A 16,651-nucleotide genomic window follows, 5' to 3' on the forward strand; every position below is an offset into this window, starting at 1 on the left:
AGCATTCAAAAAAAATCAAAGATTATCTCTAAGGTATGAAATGTGGGGGAAATTCAGATTCCACATGGATTTGGTGTCATTTCCCCGGGAGCAATGAGCCCTGCTCAGCGGAAGCCCTGCTCAAATTGACGATACTTTCACGAAAAAAGCAACATCAGCTCATACCCATCTCCCTGAGTTTAACAGACATACCCTCTCCTGACTAAAATATCCACCAAAATATAAATATAACCAAAATATCCATATTGGTTGTAGGATAGTAATGTCAAAGTGTACAGAGGACTTTGTAGTTGAAACTGAACCATTGCAAACTGCAAGGGATACACAAGCTATTGAAAGCAGTGCCCTCTCCAACATCCACTATATTAAAGGGAGCTAGGAACGGCGTGAAACTCATAACGGCCCAAGGGGCAGTTGCTGGATGAGGCCATTAGCGCCCTTGTTTAGTAGGTTTGACACTTTCCCAACACCCACACCCGCTCTCCCACAGCAAGGGATACACAAGCTATTGACAACACTGCATTTCCAGCCTGCAAAACCGACCAAAATGCAGTACTCTCCCATGTCCAATACTGTCCCACACGCGCCTTTTTTTGAGGCTTAGAAAGGCAGGCCGTGAGGCCAGTTAGCTCAGTTGGTCAGTTGCTTTTCTCTCCCTGGCCGACCAAGTGTGTGGCTGACTGTGGTCATTGAGGCCTGTGCTTGCGCCATGTGAGGAGCCCGTGGTCCAGGGTTTGTGTGTGTGGTTCCATGGTGTAATGGTTAGCACTCTGGACTTTGAATCCAGTGATCCGAGTTCAAATCTCGGTGGGACCTTGGGCAGACACTTTCCATGTTGGTTTGATCTGGTGCTTGCTATTGGCCTGTCTTTACTGGACTTCTAAACATGACAACAAATAAACAGACAGCACATGGTCAAAACAAACCCATAAGTGTCAGACAGGGGGAGACGAATCTCAAAGTTCATGCAGGAGTACTGCTGGTGTGAGTAATCTTCAAGGAGGACATTGGTTAGTTTACCGAACTGTCTCAGGCTGACACAGCTGACCTCTTGCTGGATTACCGCTAATGAATAATACAAAAGAAATTGGGATTAGATTTGTTGTTTGGTCAAGATTGCATACAGTGATTATACAATGAGGCATGGGGCATTGTCATCGATTATCAGCCCTGCCACACTATAGACACAGGCGTAAGTGGTAACGTCTCTCACGCTCCTCAGGAGAGAGTGGTGTTTGACCTAGCTGCTGGAGTTCAGGCTTTGATGTAGAAGATGATGACTGGTGTGTAACCGAGTTAAAGGGTTGTGCTCTACGTTGGTCCTTCAGAAGGTTGTGAATTGATTTAGATTCCTTACATATCCTCTGCATGCCAGTTCTGATTGGAGGTTCATCTACTTTCAGCAGCCGGAAGTTCTAAATTCTCGTCTATAATGAAACCCCTTACACTTCTTGGGATTACGGTCATATTTTTCTGGAACTGAGATGGTAATAACCGAAAGGGCTGATCTTGTGGGGGTGAGTGGAGATAGAATTGGTTCCAGATTAGCTACAGCAGCCGGTGGACAAGTTGTTTGCATCATTTTCTCTGATTCAACTATCTGCTCACTTTGATGAGTCGTCAGATTAAGTAGCTCCGCTGGATCCATCTGAGGTGAGGTATTCTGTAATGAAACAGACTGCACAAGGTTGTTTTACTTTTGAAACAGACTTTCCAAAATACAAATCAATTCCAAGTAATAAATTAGGCCGGAGTTCAGTAAACTGGATATCAGGACAGGATAGTCACCAACGTAGAAACTAGAGACAGAGAACCAGATCCAGGGATTCAGACTTAAGTCATACGCAAGAATGTCAGTAACACAGGTTAGGAACTAGGGTTCAGTACATGTTGGACACAATACCTCTCTGAAAAGAATTTGACTAAGAATCCCATTATTACTGAACAGAAATTACCAACAGGTGTTTCTATTAATCAGGTGAGGCTGAATATAACCAGGTTGGGAGGGGCCAAGCTGAGTGCTGGCTGGAGGCTTGCATTACGAATGCACACATTATGATTGCTCTTTAATAAAATACAGGATGTTACACGATGCTAAATAATAAGTAAATTACACGACTTGGAAGTGAAACTGGATGCATTCGTGAAAAACTCCGAATTTATTCAAACTCAGAACAAGGCAGGGAATACAGGAAGCCAGGAACAAAACAGATGTAGGAAAAACAGTAGGCTTAACCAAGGCTTTCTCTGGATTTACGGATCTTAAGATTCCAGACGTCAGGTAAGCACGAATTCCACACCACACAACAGAACACAACCAGGGATATTTATTCAAACTGAGAACAAGACTAGCTTAACAGAAACAGGTGCACAGATGAACTGAATAATTAACTTACTGGAACAGGAAAGTGACTAAAATGAAAACAGAAGATCAAACTGCCAGCAGAGGGGGGAATGAGACCCAGTGAATACAGTGAATCAAGTACCTCCACTGTTTTTAATCTATGTGGAAATATAATGGAGAGCAAGTCCAGTAAAATTATAATAATATAATACCGTACTATAATATCATAATCTAATTTAGTATTGTTTCAGATCTGTAAAAATTCTGTAAACTTCATTCATCTCCAGCAGGGAGCTGTTGGGAGTACAGCACTGTGTCAGGCGATGTCCACACAACAACGGAATGTTTTGAAAATGACGTTTTTCCTTTGCGTTTTCAAAAAGTTTCGCACCCATACGACAACGTTTTTACATGATTTGCAAACACGAGTGAAAACACTGTAGTATGTATGCCAGGCCAACTTGGCCATGTAACACTGCCATGTAGCGGTGTAACTTAGCCTCTCAAATATACAAACACCACAGAAATGTGGGTTGAAAACGTAAATAGCCATTGGGCCGTGTCGTCATCGTTTTCAAAATGTTCTGTATTCGCCTGTCTACATGGCAACAAAAGGGTTGCCTTTTGAAACGATTGCACTCTGGAACCCATTTTCAAGTTTGCGTGCTCAGACCCCGAAAATGCTGTTGTCATGTGCACAAAGGGCCAAAACAAAACAAAACAAAACTTTTCTGTTTTCGCAAAAACTCTGTTTTCATTGTTTTGTGGATGGAGCCTGAGACAAACAGGTTCAAGTGACATATTTTTCCCCCTCTTGAGTGACATGATTGTTGATTTTCAAAAACAGCCAGAGATGGTGCCAGGAGGCTGGAACTTGTAAGAAGTAGAAGTGTCTGTTAATGACAATAATAATGATAAAATGTTTGTTGTCCGGAAAAAAAAATGATGTGCAGTTTGGTTGTCATAAATCCAGTCCTTACATAGTAGTAATATCTGAGACAAATGACTCAGAGAGAAGCTTCTTTCCCGAGGGAACAAACGCCGGCAAGCTCATTACAAAATAAGGTCCACTTTATCAGAGCATCATTTCCTCCTGAATTACATCCACACACACATTCTGCTCAGAGAGAAATTCTGATTCTGACCGTTTTGTGGGAGAGACTCCCAGGTCAGGGCCAGATGTGACCGAGTCCCAACTCGCCACTATATGCTTTACTTCTTATGCTAAGTCTTCGACAAATTGTAAGTTTCAAAGAGCAGTCGAAGTCTTCAAGAGTCTGATGCAGTGCAAGTTTATGTCACAGTCCAGTCCCGCTCTCCTAGATCCTAGTCCTTGTGTCCTGGATGTCTTGTCTGCCTGTTTCTGTATGTTCCAGTCCATGTCTTACCCTGTTCCCTGCCCGGTCTCTGTTCACCTGCTGCCCATTTCATTAACAAGCTACTGCATTTAAGCCCTGTCTGTTTCCACTCCTGTTGCCAAATTATCTAGCCTTCTTTCCTGTTTCATGTGTTTGATCGCCTGTTTTTGGAAGAAAAATTTTGCCTTTTGCCTTTTGCCTAGGATCATTGCCTGTTTCTGTAAGAAGAGTTTTTGCTTTTTGCCTTAGGATCATTGCCTGTTTTTGTAAGAAGAGTTTTTGCCTTTTTCCACTGGACCATTGCCTGTTTCTGTAAGAAGAGTTTTTGCTTTTTGCCTTAGGATCATTGCCTGTTTTTGTAAGAAGAGTTTTTGCCTTTTTCCATTGGACCATTGCCTGTTTTGTCCTCTGCCTGTCTTTGCCCTTCTGAGACCACTGTCTTTTGGGTTTCTGGAAATCACTGTAATTATTAAAACTCCAACTAAAAACTTACTCTGTGCTCAGTCTGCTTTTGGGTCCTCAACTAACCAGGCCTCACCGGCCCTGACAGTTTATTGCATTCAATAGTGAGCACAATACAAGAAACTGAGTCAGGGCCCGGGAGAGACTGAATCTACTACAGAAAATCACTTACTTATATATAAAACTTTATCAATGTACTAAACCTACACATTCAAGAAGCACTCATCATGGCTGTATGGTAACACCTCTTACATCAGCCACTTGCCTGGTCCAATCCCATCATTTCTGGAACTTTCCCAGAATTCACTATTCTATACACCACTATTTCTCAGGTTTTTCCCTTCTTAATGATAAAAAAAAATATTCGACCATGTGTTAGCTTTCAAGTGATGGGGCTAGTCCATGTAAGGCGGATACTGATGCATCTGCATCCTGGCCATTACTTAGGCCTCTCTGTCACTGTAACCTGCTATTTCTTTTTACACATTGCCTCCATGTCATCATGACCTTGTATTTTCCCTTTTAGTATACAGAGGCCCTTCCTCCTTTTCTCCAACACTCAGAGACCCTCTTCCATTTCTCCAACAATTTCTAAGTCATATTTACTGTTTGTGGAGAGGGGATTGCACACAAATGAAATGAAGTGTATGTGCTTGTGTCCTCATGACCTTGTTTTTTTATCTGTGTCATAAAAATCAGTATTCAAACCAGATGTAATTAAAAACAAATGACTGAAGTGTAACAGTATGTGATGATCAAATCAAATCAAGTCCTGCTTTTCCCTCCCACAGTTGAGAGTGTATCTGAGATTAGGGTGTGAATAAACAGAGTAAGGGCAGTGGAAGGCCACACTGAGAGTGTATTTGAGATTAGGGTGTGAGTAAACAGAGTAAGGGCAGTGGAGGGTCACACTGAGAGTGTATTTGAGATTTGGGTGTGAATAAACAGAGTAAGGGCAGTGGAAGGCCACACTGAGAGTGTATTTGAGATTAGGGTGTGAATAAACAGAGTAAGGGCAGTGGAAGGCCACACTGAGAGTGTATTTGATATTAGGGTGTGAGTAAACAGAGTAAGGGCAGTGGAAGGTCACACTGAAACCTGAACTTGATCACTCCTCCTTTAGCACCCTTCCCTTAAAATCATTTATGTTACATCCTTTCTTTTATTGCTCTTTTTCACCTGTTGCTATGCCAACCTTATCATGTACCGTTATCATGTTCTCCTGCATACATCCTACGGCGCCTCACCAGAGCTGTAAGGATGACTGCAGTATCGAAATGATCCCAAACGACCACCTGGCCTCCTCACTGCCCCTTCAGCCCTCCACACACACACACACACACACACACGCGCGCGCGCACACACACACACACACTCACACAGCCCTGAACTGGACAGATTTTGGGTCAGACAGCACTGTCACACCCTGGTTCACTGACTGCTACTTTATCCCATTTGGCCATTCCATTTCAGGAGAAAGACATGAGAAAATATACACATTGGTTTTCCAGAGCATAAAATTGACTGATGAAGCTGAGGTCCGTCATATTTAGGCGTGTAATCGTTCAGTCAGTAAACAACGCATTGAATGGTCTGCCGCTCACACACCCAGCCCTCTCCCTGCGTGTCATCAGGGTCAGAGATCATGGCAGTGTCATCCAAATCACTGGTTAACAGCCCACATGCCGGAGAACTCATGACCATGTCATACTCTACAACCTGTGGGCAGAGTAAAGAGAGGAGATAGTTGTTCTACAGCCTGTAATGCCATTTCACCTGTGGAGGATGCTGACATGAACTGATCCCAAGCAATCAAACATGTGGGAAGGGATTTGTAAATAAATAGGCATTGACAGGAGATTTTAAAAATGCCACAGGTGTCACTGAACATGTATACTGTGTCTCAGCTTTTTATACCTGTTGGTTGGATGCAGGTTTGTAGGAAATTGTCTTTAATTTAGATAACTTTTGAATATTTTGATTTGTATTCTGTAAATATCGCATCAATAATTTTTAAATAATTTGTTAGTATTTCATTATAAGTTTAACGATCGTCAGTATGAATTGAAATGGGTAGATTGAATTCTCTGTGTGTCATTGAGCAGAGTGAACATTCACAGGTTAACAAGGACAAACCTCTGTACGGTCAACCAAAAAGACCAAAAACCTCCTGTTCCTAGTCTGAGACATCAGCCAGTCCTGTAAAAATACACACACACACACACACACACACACAGAGTTACATACATGCACACATGAACAAATACACACGCATGAAAACACACACGCACACACACACACACAGACGCGCACACACATACACGCATATACATATGCTGAAATCGCAAAATTTGACTTGTCTGCCTCCTGAGGACTGGTCAGGAGAAACAGCCAGGATGTGTTCATGTTAGAGTGTGATCATATCTTCAGCTTGCATTACGAGACTGAAAACACGTTACCTTGTTAGTCTGCTGTGAATGGGCCAGTCTGGCATTTCTCTCAGCACAGAACTGCTCAGCAGTGGAACATGGTCTCCATGGCTACTCCAGAACAAATAGAACACATCATTCCGCAGAATCCACACCTCTTTGTCTTCATCCGGGCCTGTGAACACACACCAAAACATTACCCCTAGACATCTGTCACTAAACAAATTAACCATGTGTTATAACACGTTATATTACATTTAATCCTATACTATCAATAAATGAAAGGATAAGTTACTGTGAAAACCTTTTAAAGTCAGTGTTTTTTGTTTTGTTTTGTTTTGTTTTGTTTTTTCACAACTAACAGGTTTATTCTACATTTAAGTCTGCAAAGTTACACAGAAACTCAAAGTAAATATAAGAAGATGCATTTAAAGAAACATGTAAATATAAAAAATACATATTTAAAGAAGTATGGGGAGATGCAGTCTGATGAGCTGCATTGTGGTGAGGTATAGTGCTGGGAGATACAGTGCAGTGGTATGTAGTGTGGAGAGATGCAGTGTAGTGAAGTATACTGCTGGATGATGCAGTGCGGTGTGATGTAGTGTGGAGAGATGCAGTGTAGTGAAGTATACTGCTGGGAGATACAGTGCAGTGGTATGTAGTGTGGAGAGATGCAGTGTAGTGAAGTATACTGCTGGATGATGCAGTGCAGTGTGATGTGGTGTGGAGAGATACAGTGCAGTGTGATGTAGTGTGGAGAGATGCAATGTAGTGAAGTATACTGTTGGGAGATGCAGTGCAGTGTGATGTAGTGTGGAGAGATGCAGTGGAGTGAGATGCAGTGGAGTGAAGTATACTGCTGGGAGATGCAGTGCAGTGTGATGTAGTGTGGAGAGATGCAGTGGAGTGAGATGTAGTGTGGAGAGATGCAGTGGAGTGATGTATACTGCTGGGAGATGCATTGCAGTGTGATGTAGTGTGGAGAGATGCAGTGCAGTGAAGTATACCGCTGGGAGATGCAGTGCAGTGTGATGTAGTGTGGAGAGATGCAGTGCAGTGAAGTATGCTGCTGGGTGATGCAGTGCAGTGTGATGTAGTGTGGATAGATGCAGTGGAGTGAGATGCAGTGTAGTACAGCCTGAAGTGTCACATAAAGTGCTCCTGATTTATATGAATGATCACAGTGTTTTGATATGAAACTGTGTATGAGAAGCATTGTTTTGACTGAGTAGTCTCACCAGTTGTGGTGCTCAGGTCCTGTGGCTGTGTTACAGTGCTGGGAGTGACTGGGAAAACAGAGGGGACAAACTGAACATTTGCGCCAGCATACTGCAGCCACCACCCGACCCCCCCAGCCTCCCTCCTCTCTGAGATGGAATGAAGCAAGGTACAATGAAATAAGATGCAGTGGAGTGAGATGTAGTGTGATGAGATACAGTGCAGACAGATGCAGTGGAGTGAGATGTAGTGTGATGAGATGCAGTGTAGTGAAGTATACCGCTGGGAGATGCAGTGCAGTGTGATGTAGTGTGGAGAGATGCAGTGTAGTGAGGTATACTGCTGGGTGATGCAGTGCGGTGTGATGTAGTGTGGAGAGATGCAGTGGAGTGAGATGCAGTGTGGTACAGTGTCACATAAAGTGCTCCTGATTTATGTGAGTGATCACAGTGTTTTTATATGCAACTGTGTATGAAAAGCATTTATTTGACTGAATAGTATCACCAGTTGCTGTGTTCAGCTCCTGTAGTTGTGTTCCAGTGCTGGGAGTGTCTGGGAAAAGAGAGAAGACAACCTGAATATTTACATTCATGTACTGAAGCCCAAACTTTCTTCCCTGTGCCTTCTCACCTCTCCTAGTATCAGTGTGAAAAATATCTCCCTTTGGGCATTATTAGATGAACTCACTTCGTATGAGTACAGCAGAGAGGGTTACAGTCAGTAAGAGAGTGTTCACAGCCAGCAGCACCAACACCACCCGTCTCTCCTTTACACAACCTGCTGTAGACAACACACAGAAAGATGCATGGGAAGTAATGCTACTGCCTCAAACAAGTCACAAGTATCCTTTCGCGACAGACGTTACAGGACCAGTAAACCTTCTTCTTATTTTTTTTTAGCATTATGTTAAAATTTACAAATTTACAGATTTACAAACCTGGTCAGACAAATAAATCCTCTCCAATAATTGGAGCTTAAGCATCAAGAGAATGCATTTCAACTTGTATTTGAAAAATTACATTTGTGTTTAAATATTTTACAAATGTAACAGACTGTTTCTTGAGCTCTAAATACGCTTTTTAAACAGATTTTCTGCTGATCTCACTAGTTCAAGCAGGTCGGTATCAGCTCAAGCAACTCAACATGTCACCAGAATGAAAATAAAATGTATCAAAATGCCACATCAACAGCACTGCTCAAACGCTGGATCCATTATATCAAACATAACATTTTTTCCAGACACAAACATCATCAATGCTGTCTGTCTTTGTGCACTGAGCTCACCGATGTCTGCCCCTCTGTCTCTCTGTACAGGAGGATGATTCAGGGTCTCATACACATCTTCTGTCATCACACTCTCTGGCACCACATCAGTTTCATAGTCATTTGTTCTTGCTCCATGCCGTTTCTCCAGTTCCATGACTCTCCCAGTATAAACGCAAACTCACGCACAACGCTCTCCAGCCTTAAGCTAACAGAAGTCTAGGATGAAAGTGCACAACACTTTCCAGCCTTAAGATAACAGAAGTCTAGGATGAAAGTGCACAACACTCTCCAGCCTTAAGCTAACAGAAGTCTAGGATGAAAGTGCACAACACTCTCCAGCCTTAAGGTAACAGAAGTCTAGGATGAAAGTGCACAACACTCTCCAGCCTTAAGGTAACAGAAGTCTAGGATGAAAGTGCACAACACTCTCCAGCCTTAAGGTAACAGAAGTCTAGGATGAAAGTGCACAACACTCTCCAGCCTTAAGATAACAGAAGTCTAGGATGAAAGCTGAAGTTACGAGTAAGTGTTCAGAGCAGCAGAGCTCTGATTAAAGACTTTCATCCGTTTCTGCTTTCTCAGTACAAGGAAGTTACTTTAAATAAACTTACAGAAGACAGCTAAACAAGTCTTGTTTTGCAGCTGTTCTAATGTGTAAAAATGGTCAAAATATGGTAGTTCATGTGAAGCAAAGATCACTTCAAATTATGGCAGCAAAACTTCAAACACACATACACAAATCATGTCAAACATTATGAAAGTCTGAAAAAACTGTGGAGTTATCTGAAAATTCTCAATTCTCTTATATCCAGTTTCACACATGGTGGAAATACTTCGGTGGTACTGGTTACATGTAGCTTTAGCACACACACATACAGAAAAATTCCCAGTCACGGACGGTATGCATAAAATCGGGTGGGAGAGCAAGTCTGCCGGAGTCAGAGGCTCATACATCTTTTAATCATATACATATTTTCATGCTACATATAGCCTTTAGTTTACCGCCATCTTGGTCAGAGAATGTCACATACCATACACATCACACATGGAACTGATTGGTTCTTGCGTGGTTCTTATTTGCATAGCCACTGATGTCAGCAGTTCCAACTTTTGGGACCAGCTATTCTCCGGTGCCCTGCCAGTGCCAGCTTTTTGGCACTGGCACCAGTATTTTTTCACTGGGAAAGCGCAGCCTTCTTTTCCACCGACACGGTGCCTAATCTAGCACCGGCACCGTGTCAGTGGAAAAGGGGTATAAGGGCTGGTATGGCTGTGTCCTTTGGAGACCGTATGTGTGTATGAGTCTAGTATTTATATGTAAGTCTACGGTAATATGTTGGAACACTTTCCGACAAGCAAAAGATCAGTCTGGTCTAATAATGATCCAGTTACCTCGTAGCCACTTGGTCATGCAGTTAATTTGGCATTGGCAGATTATTCATCTGTCATTTGTGCCTGAAAATCCATTTCCTTAACATACATTAAGATTCATCATCAGAGAAGCCACAGCCTCTGGTTTTCGTCTAGCTAAGGACTACCATTCCCTTGTCTCATGGTCACTGGTGCAACTGGGTTCTCACTGGGGGGGGGGGGGGGGGGGGGGGTTCTTTTTGCCCTGTATTTACATTTTTGAGTGAGCAATATTGGAAAAAGGATAACACTTGTAATCATATGTGGGCACCAGCCGTAGAAATATCCGCTTGGTTCCCTCATTCCCTCAGTCTGTCCATCGCTAAAGGACAGGGACAAAGAGTTTGGCAAGAGCACTGTGTAACCAGAAAGCTCTACAGAGTTCTCCTATGTGGTATCATTCAACCTGAACAGATTAACTGATTAACAGATTAACCGAACACACACGCAAATTAGTTCTAGTTCCTCAAAACTGTGCTTTTTGCAAATCCGTCAATTTAATGTGTCAACAATGTAGTAATGAGCAGAGGAAATACACAAGCGTAAAAAAAATCTCAGGCACTACAAATGTAGCACTGTAGTTTCATTACTGCTGTTTTTCAGCTCAAGGAGTGAAGTCCCAACTGAATATCAGAATATCGCAACAGGCTAAATTGCCATTAAAATGATCAGTCTAAAGACCAGAAATGTAAAAAAGTCTATCACTGTTAAAAACTCCACATATTTAAAAAAATGTGACAATGTTTATTCTCCAGTCTGCCTGTCTGAAAAAATGAACGTAGTGTGATCCAAAATCGCACTCGTACCGCTCATATTAAGGCACCAGACATTTTATTTTCATTGCTTCAGTTTTGATTACGTAAATAAATCAGCCTAGTCAGGCCAAGTGCACTTTTTCCTCAGCTAGTTCCTCTTCTGATTGGAAATGCTTTCAGCATGTTTCAGATCAGATGCGAAAGGATCAGAACCTGTTTCAGAAGGGATGTTAAGGGACTGGAAAACATTTTGGATGGGAAAGGATCAGAACCTGAACACATTCAATTGCAATGCTATGTTATGCATTCTGAGGCTGTGCTGATATAACTGACAACTGAAGCCCAAAGCCAAAGCTCAGGAGGAGTAGATGGAAGATGATCTTTTACTCTTGTGCCACCGTTCAAGCCACAGTATGTAAGCAGGCTTATGGTTTAGCCTCTTCCTCTCGCTTTCATTATACTGCCTGTGAATGCAGCCAGACAGCAGCTCTGACGATGCATTACCTGTGTTGACACACCTTTACCCCGGGACACACCTCCTCCCTCCTGTGCTCTGGGTTCAGCTCCTGCCTGGGAAAGCACATCTGCTCCAGCCCCGGCTCCCTGAGCTCTCTTCTGTGAACCTATAGTGTGAACAGATGACTAAAGCAATTCAGCACCTCCTTCAAAAGTGTTTTGAAAACAGTGGTTAGGCTTCACGATCAAAAGTTGTTTTTAATTTATTCTAATAATTGCTTAATTAATTTAATTTCAATTTAAACATGTTACACATGAAGCATGTGTCTAGGTTGAACATTGCTTATAAAAAGGTGTTGGCATACCTAGGTTATACCTAGCAATTAAGATGGCCCAATGACTTCTGATGGAGGAGAAACAACAATAAACAGTACATTGTCATCCTAAAGGAGATGGTGGCTACTCACACAAAACTCACACAGAGGATGCTCGTACAAAACTGAGACCCAAAGAGGGCAAAACTGATGTGACATTGTATTCTCAATATGGTTGTGTATGGTCTAGTGCCTCTACCTCACAGCTGTAAGAGTTTCCATGTTATCCTGTGTCTGCCCGGGTTTCCTGTGCACGCTGTATTTTGTTTGAAAGATCATTTGTTACTCTAAATTGTCTCGGGGTGAATGTGTAAATGTATCTGTGTTCTTGTATGTGCCCAGTGAGGGACTGGTACCCACGTCCTGGGTACCCTGCCTAAGCATGCTGAGCAGCTGAAGACAGACACTTGCCCTTCCTTTACCATGAATAATGATAAAGGGGATTCTGAAAATGGGTCTGCAATGTGCACTTTATTATTAGTGGCTATTGTAGTGCCACCTTAGTATGTAGTGCATGCAGACATGGTTAAGAAGTTTAGTTGTTGTTTCCATAAAACATTAGAACAGGGAACAGGCAACTTTGCGAGTAAGCAGCTTTGACCATACAGTGACAGTTGCTGCCATATTTGGTGGCTGCAGCCTCTCAGAATCGGCCAACTTCCTGTGATTTTTCACACGTCTCCAGTACATATTGGGGGACATAGAAACAGGAAGCCCAGTTAAAATAATGCTAAAATAGTCATTCTTTAAGAAAGCAGTATGCAGAAGAGCATTTCTGTTTTCACAACACATCAGACCACGAAGAAGATGGGCTACATCATTCATTAGACACTTCAATACCGACCGAGTATCATTTAAGTGTCACAGCATACCTGAGTATTGTCGCTGACCAAATGCAAGCATTTATGACTACAGTCTAGTTGTTTTCCAATAACCACTTCCAGCTGGCGAACGGTCCATGTCACAAAGTATGTATCAGGTGAAGCTCATCCCACCAATGTGACAGTGACTTCAGTTCACTCTAGTGGTCTGTACAACCCCTCAGATTCCAGTTCAATAGGGCTCCTTTGGGATGAGGCGTTCAGGGAGGTTGATCCCACGAATGTGTGGCCGACAGCTCAGAAAGTGTGCATAAAGTGTGTGATGCTATGGAGTCAGCATGCAGCAAAATCCCCATGGAATATTTCCAGTGCCTTGCTGAGTCCATGTCACAAAGAATTGAGGACATTCTGAATGCCAAAGGGGGCTCTAGCCTGTACTAAATATGTGTACATAATAAAGTGGCCACTGAGTATATCTACTCTGTGGTTTGGTGGTGGAAGTGACTTGTAGGTACAGTGCTGCTTTGACGGAACGGAGCCTGCCTGTTACCCACTTTACAGCTGCAAGTCATAGAATTTTCGCAGTATTTGGAGGACAGGCCTGACACCCAGTCATAATATCAGTGTAATAACGAGAATAAAATGAGAAAGTATTTGCTGTTGTTTCTTAGAGTTATGGGACTCCAAAGTGGAAAGGGTGGAGAGACAGCTGTGAATGCCCCAGTGACCCCGGGGGCCGGTCCTCTGACCAGTCAAAGGCTGTATGTAACTGAGGACTCCTGTTCTCTTAGTACTGCGAAGGAGAGATGACAGAATAGAAGAAGAGGAAAGCCAAGATGAGGTCTAAGAGGAAGATCAGTTTCAAAAAGGCAAAGAACGTCAGGAAAACGAGAGGTATGTAATGCTTTTGTTCCTGATGTCTTTATCTTAACTGATCTATGTATGCTGAGGTCTAAAAGAACACAGGATTCAATAATTATCACGTTGGCAGTGGGTCAGAAATTATTTTGCAAAATGGGTCATCACAGCATTTGAGTTTTAAGTCATCTACTTATACAAAAGAAGATGGTACTTTTCCCATTCATTTTTAATTATTGAGGGGCACAGCTGGCAAGTTTTTTTGTCTTTTTGCTGACTAATTATGATCTTTATCTTTTCTTACACTGAAGACTCCAGATGGTTAGATCCGTCGCTACCACATGGTTTTGTGTGCTGCCAAGATAAATCTTAACAGTGATGGGTGGCACACAGAGAATGTGATGGCCGTAAGTTCTGAGGCAAAGTGTTGTAAGGAGAGTGAAAGGAGGTATGTACAAATTTTGGGATGATATAGAAAATGAAGGTTGTTCTTAGTTGTCCATTATGACTGTAGAGTCCAGTGTGAGAAGCCTTGCAGGATGAGAAAGGGAAAATGGAAATGCAGGTAACTTATAGGGTACTTAGGGGAACACCATTGCTAAATACAGTGAAGATGGCGTCAATGTTACAAGATTTTTTTTTTGTAGCTTTCGTCTATAAGTTCCTGCAAACTGAAGTCCTGGCGAGGCGTCGGAACAGTGTCTGGAGAGCAGGTTTGGTTCATGGATGAATGGACTGTTGCTGTATGGTCTGAATGGGGGATGTGAAGGTTGACGTTGCAGTCGTGGAATGAAAGGCAAGACAGATGCTGTGTGATGGCAGAGAATGTAGATTTTATTAAATAATAATAATCAATGTAAAACAACGTCCCAACTCAATTATTTTCACAAAATTCACACCCTCACAAACAGCTCTCCTGATATCTCACAGTGAACTGCCCTGAGTGAACTGCCCTGAGTGAACTGCCCTGGAGGTGTTTAAGCTCAAGGGAGAAATAATGTTTAATTGAACAAAAATTAATTCATGACGAAAAATATACTGCCACAATAACTAACAACAATTTACAATTAATAGTTTATACAAAATATATGATTAGAAATGTATAAATCAATACTTTGAAATGCCTAGTTCAATTATTATGCAAACATTTTTAAAATCACCCCCTTCCACACTCTTTTCACTGGAATGACATCACTCCCCAAAACTACAAATACCCATACAGCACTACAGTCGGGGCTTTGCCTCAAGTGACAACCAATGGCTGCATCTATACTGTAAGTATCTGCCTGGAATACAGTATTGTTTTGCGAAGCCATGTAATGTCAGGATCCAAATAAACTTCCTGCCTATTTAACGAAAATGTAGCACTTATTTTAGTTATGTTTTCCATCGTAGATGCTGCCTTTGTAGTCCAGGTTTACCACTGTTTGTCCATATGCTGCAATTGTGCCAAGGATACTGATAAAAACCGTCAAAAACAGAACCTTGGGTCCAGCACGTCCGCTCTCTCTGTGTCAGGAAAAGTGACCCAAGAAGGTGCCCAGCTACCTGGCCCTTTTGGTGCTGCATAGTGCACTGCATAGGCTTATTGGATTATCTGCAATGTGAAGAAACTTGGCTCCACACAGTGTCCCAGAAGAGCACTCTACCACTTTTAGTAATCCTTTGTATACTGGTTGTGGGGCACAACCAATTCTGTTATGTTCTAATTCTGTTGTGTTCAGTATATCGATTGTGGGATAGTACAATCAGTGCCCTCTCCAACATCCACTATATTAAAGGGAGCTAGGAACGGCGTGAAACTCATAACGACCCAAGGGGCAGTTGCTGGATGAGGCCATTAGCACCCTTGCTTAGTAGGTTTGACACTTTCCCAACACCCACACCCACTCTCCCACAGCAAGGGATACACAAGCTATTGACAACACTGCATTTCCAGCCTGCAAAACTGACCAAAACTGTCACAAAATGCAGTATTCTCCCATGTCCAATACTCTCCCACACACACTTTTTCTTGAGGCTTAGAAAGGCAGGCTGTGAGGCCAGTTAGCTCAGTTGGTCAGAGCATGGTGCTACTAATGCCTTTTGAGGCTCGTATGGACCAGCCTGCTTTTCTCTCACTGGCCAACCAAGTGTGTGGCTGACTATGGTCATTGAGGCCTGTGCTTGCGCCATGTGAGGAGCTGATGGTCCAAGGCTTGTATGTGTGTGTGGTTCCATGGTGTAATGGTTAGCACTCTGGACTTTGAATCCAGCGATCCGAGTTCAAATCTCGGTGGAACCTTTGGCAACGTCTTTTCATGTCGGTTTGATCTGGTGCTTGCTAGTGGGCTGTCTTTAATGTTAAAAGGGCCCTGGAATGGCATGAAACTCATAACGGCCCAAGGTGCAGTTGTTAGATGAGGCCATTAACGCCCTTGTTTAGTAGGTTTGACACTTTCCCAACACCCACACCCATGGGATTCCCACAGCAAGGGATACACAAGTGATTGATAACACTGCATTTCCAGCCTCCAAAACTAACCAAAATTGTCAAAAAAATGCAGTATTCTCCCATTTCCAATGCTCTCCCACACGCGTTTTTTGGGGAGTCAAAGAAATGTTGGCTAGTTGGCTAGAAATAAGGCTAGTTAGCCCAGCTGGTCAGAGCATAGTGCTATTAATGACATTTGAGCCAATGACATTTGTATGGGCCAGCCTGCTTTTCTCTCCATGGCCAACTGAGTGTGTGGTGGTCACTAAGGCCTGTGCTCGCGTTGTCTGAGGAGCCCATGATCCAGAGATTACACTGTGTGGTCCCATGGTGTAATGGTCAGCCCTCTGGGCTTTTAATCTGGTGATCTGTGTTCAAATCATGGTAGAACCTTTGGCAGCCACTCTCCATGTTGGCTGGATGT

At 42.7% G+C, this 16,651-nt stretch overlaps 2 non-coding genes across 2 annotated transcripts; both read left to right on the top strand.

Moving 5' to 3' along the window:
• Positions 1 to 744: 744 nt before the first annotated feature.
• trnaq-uug (transfer RNA glutamine (anticodon UUG)) lies at positions 745 to 816 on the top strand. The gene has a single exon. It is a non-coding gene; the product is annotated as a tRNA-Gln (tRNA).
• Positions 817 to 15,966: 15,150 nt separating this feature from the next.
• On the top strand, positions 15,967 to 16,038 carry trnaq-uug (transfer RNA glutamine (anticodon UUG)). The gene has a single exon. It is a non-coding gene; the product is annotated as a tRNA-Gln (tRNA).
• The last annotated feature ends 613 nt before the right edge of the window (positions 16,039 to 16,651 follow it).

The sequence above is a fragment of the Chanos chanos genome, chromosome 15 (genome assembly GCF_902362185.1).
Source record: "Chanos chanos chromosome 15, fChaCha1.1, whole genome shotgun sequence".
Classification (NCBI taxonomy): Eukaryota; Metazoa; Chordata; class Actinopteri; order Gonorynchiformes; family Chanidae; genus Chanos; species Chanos chanos.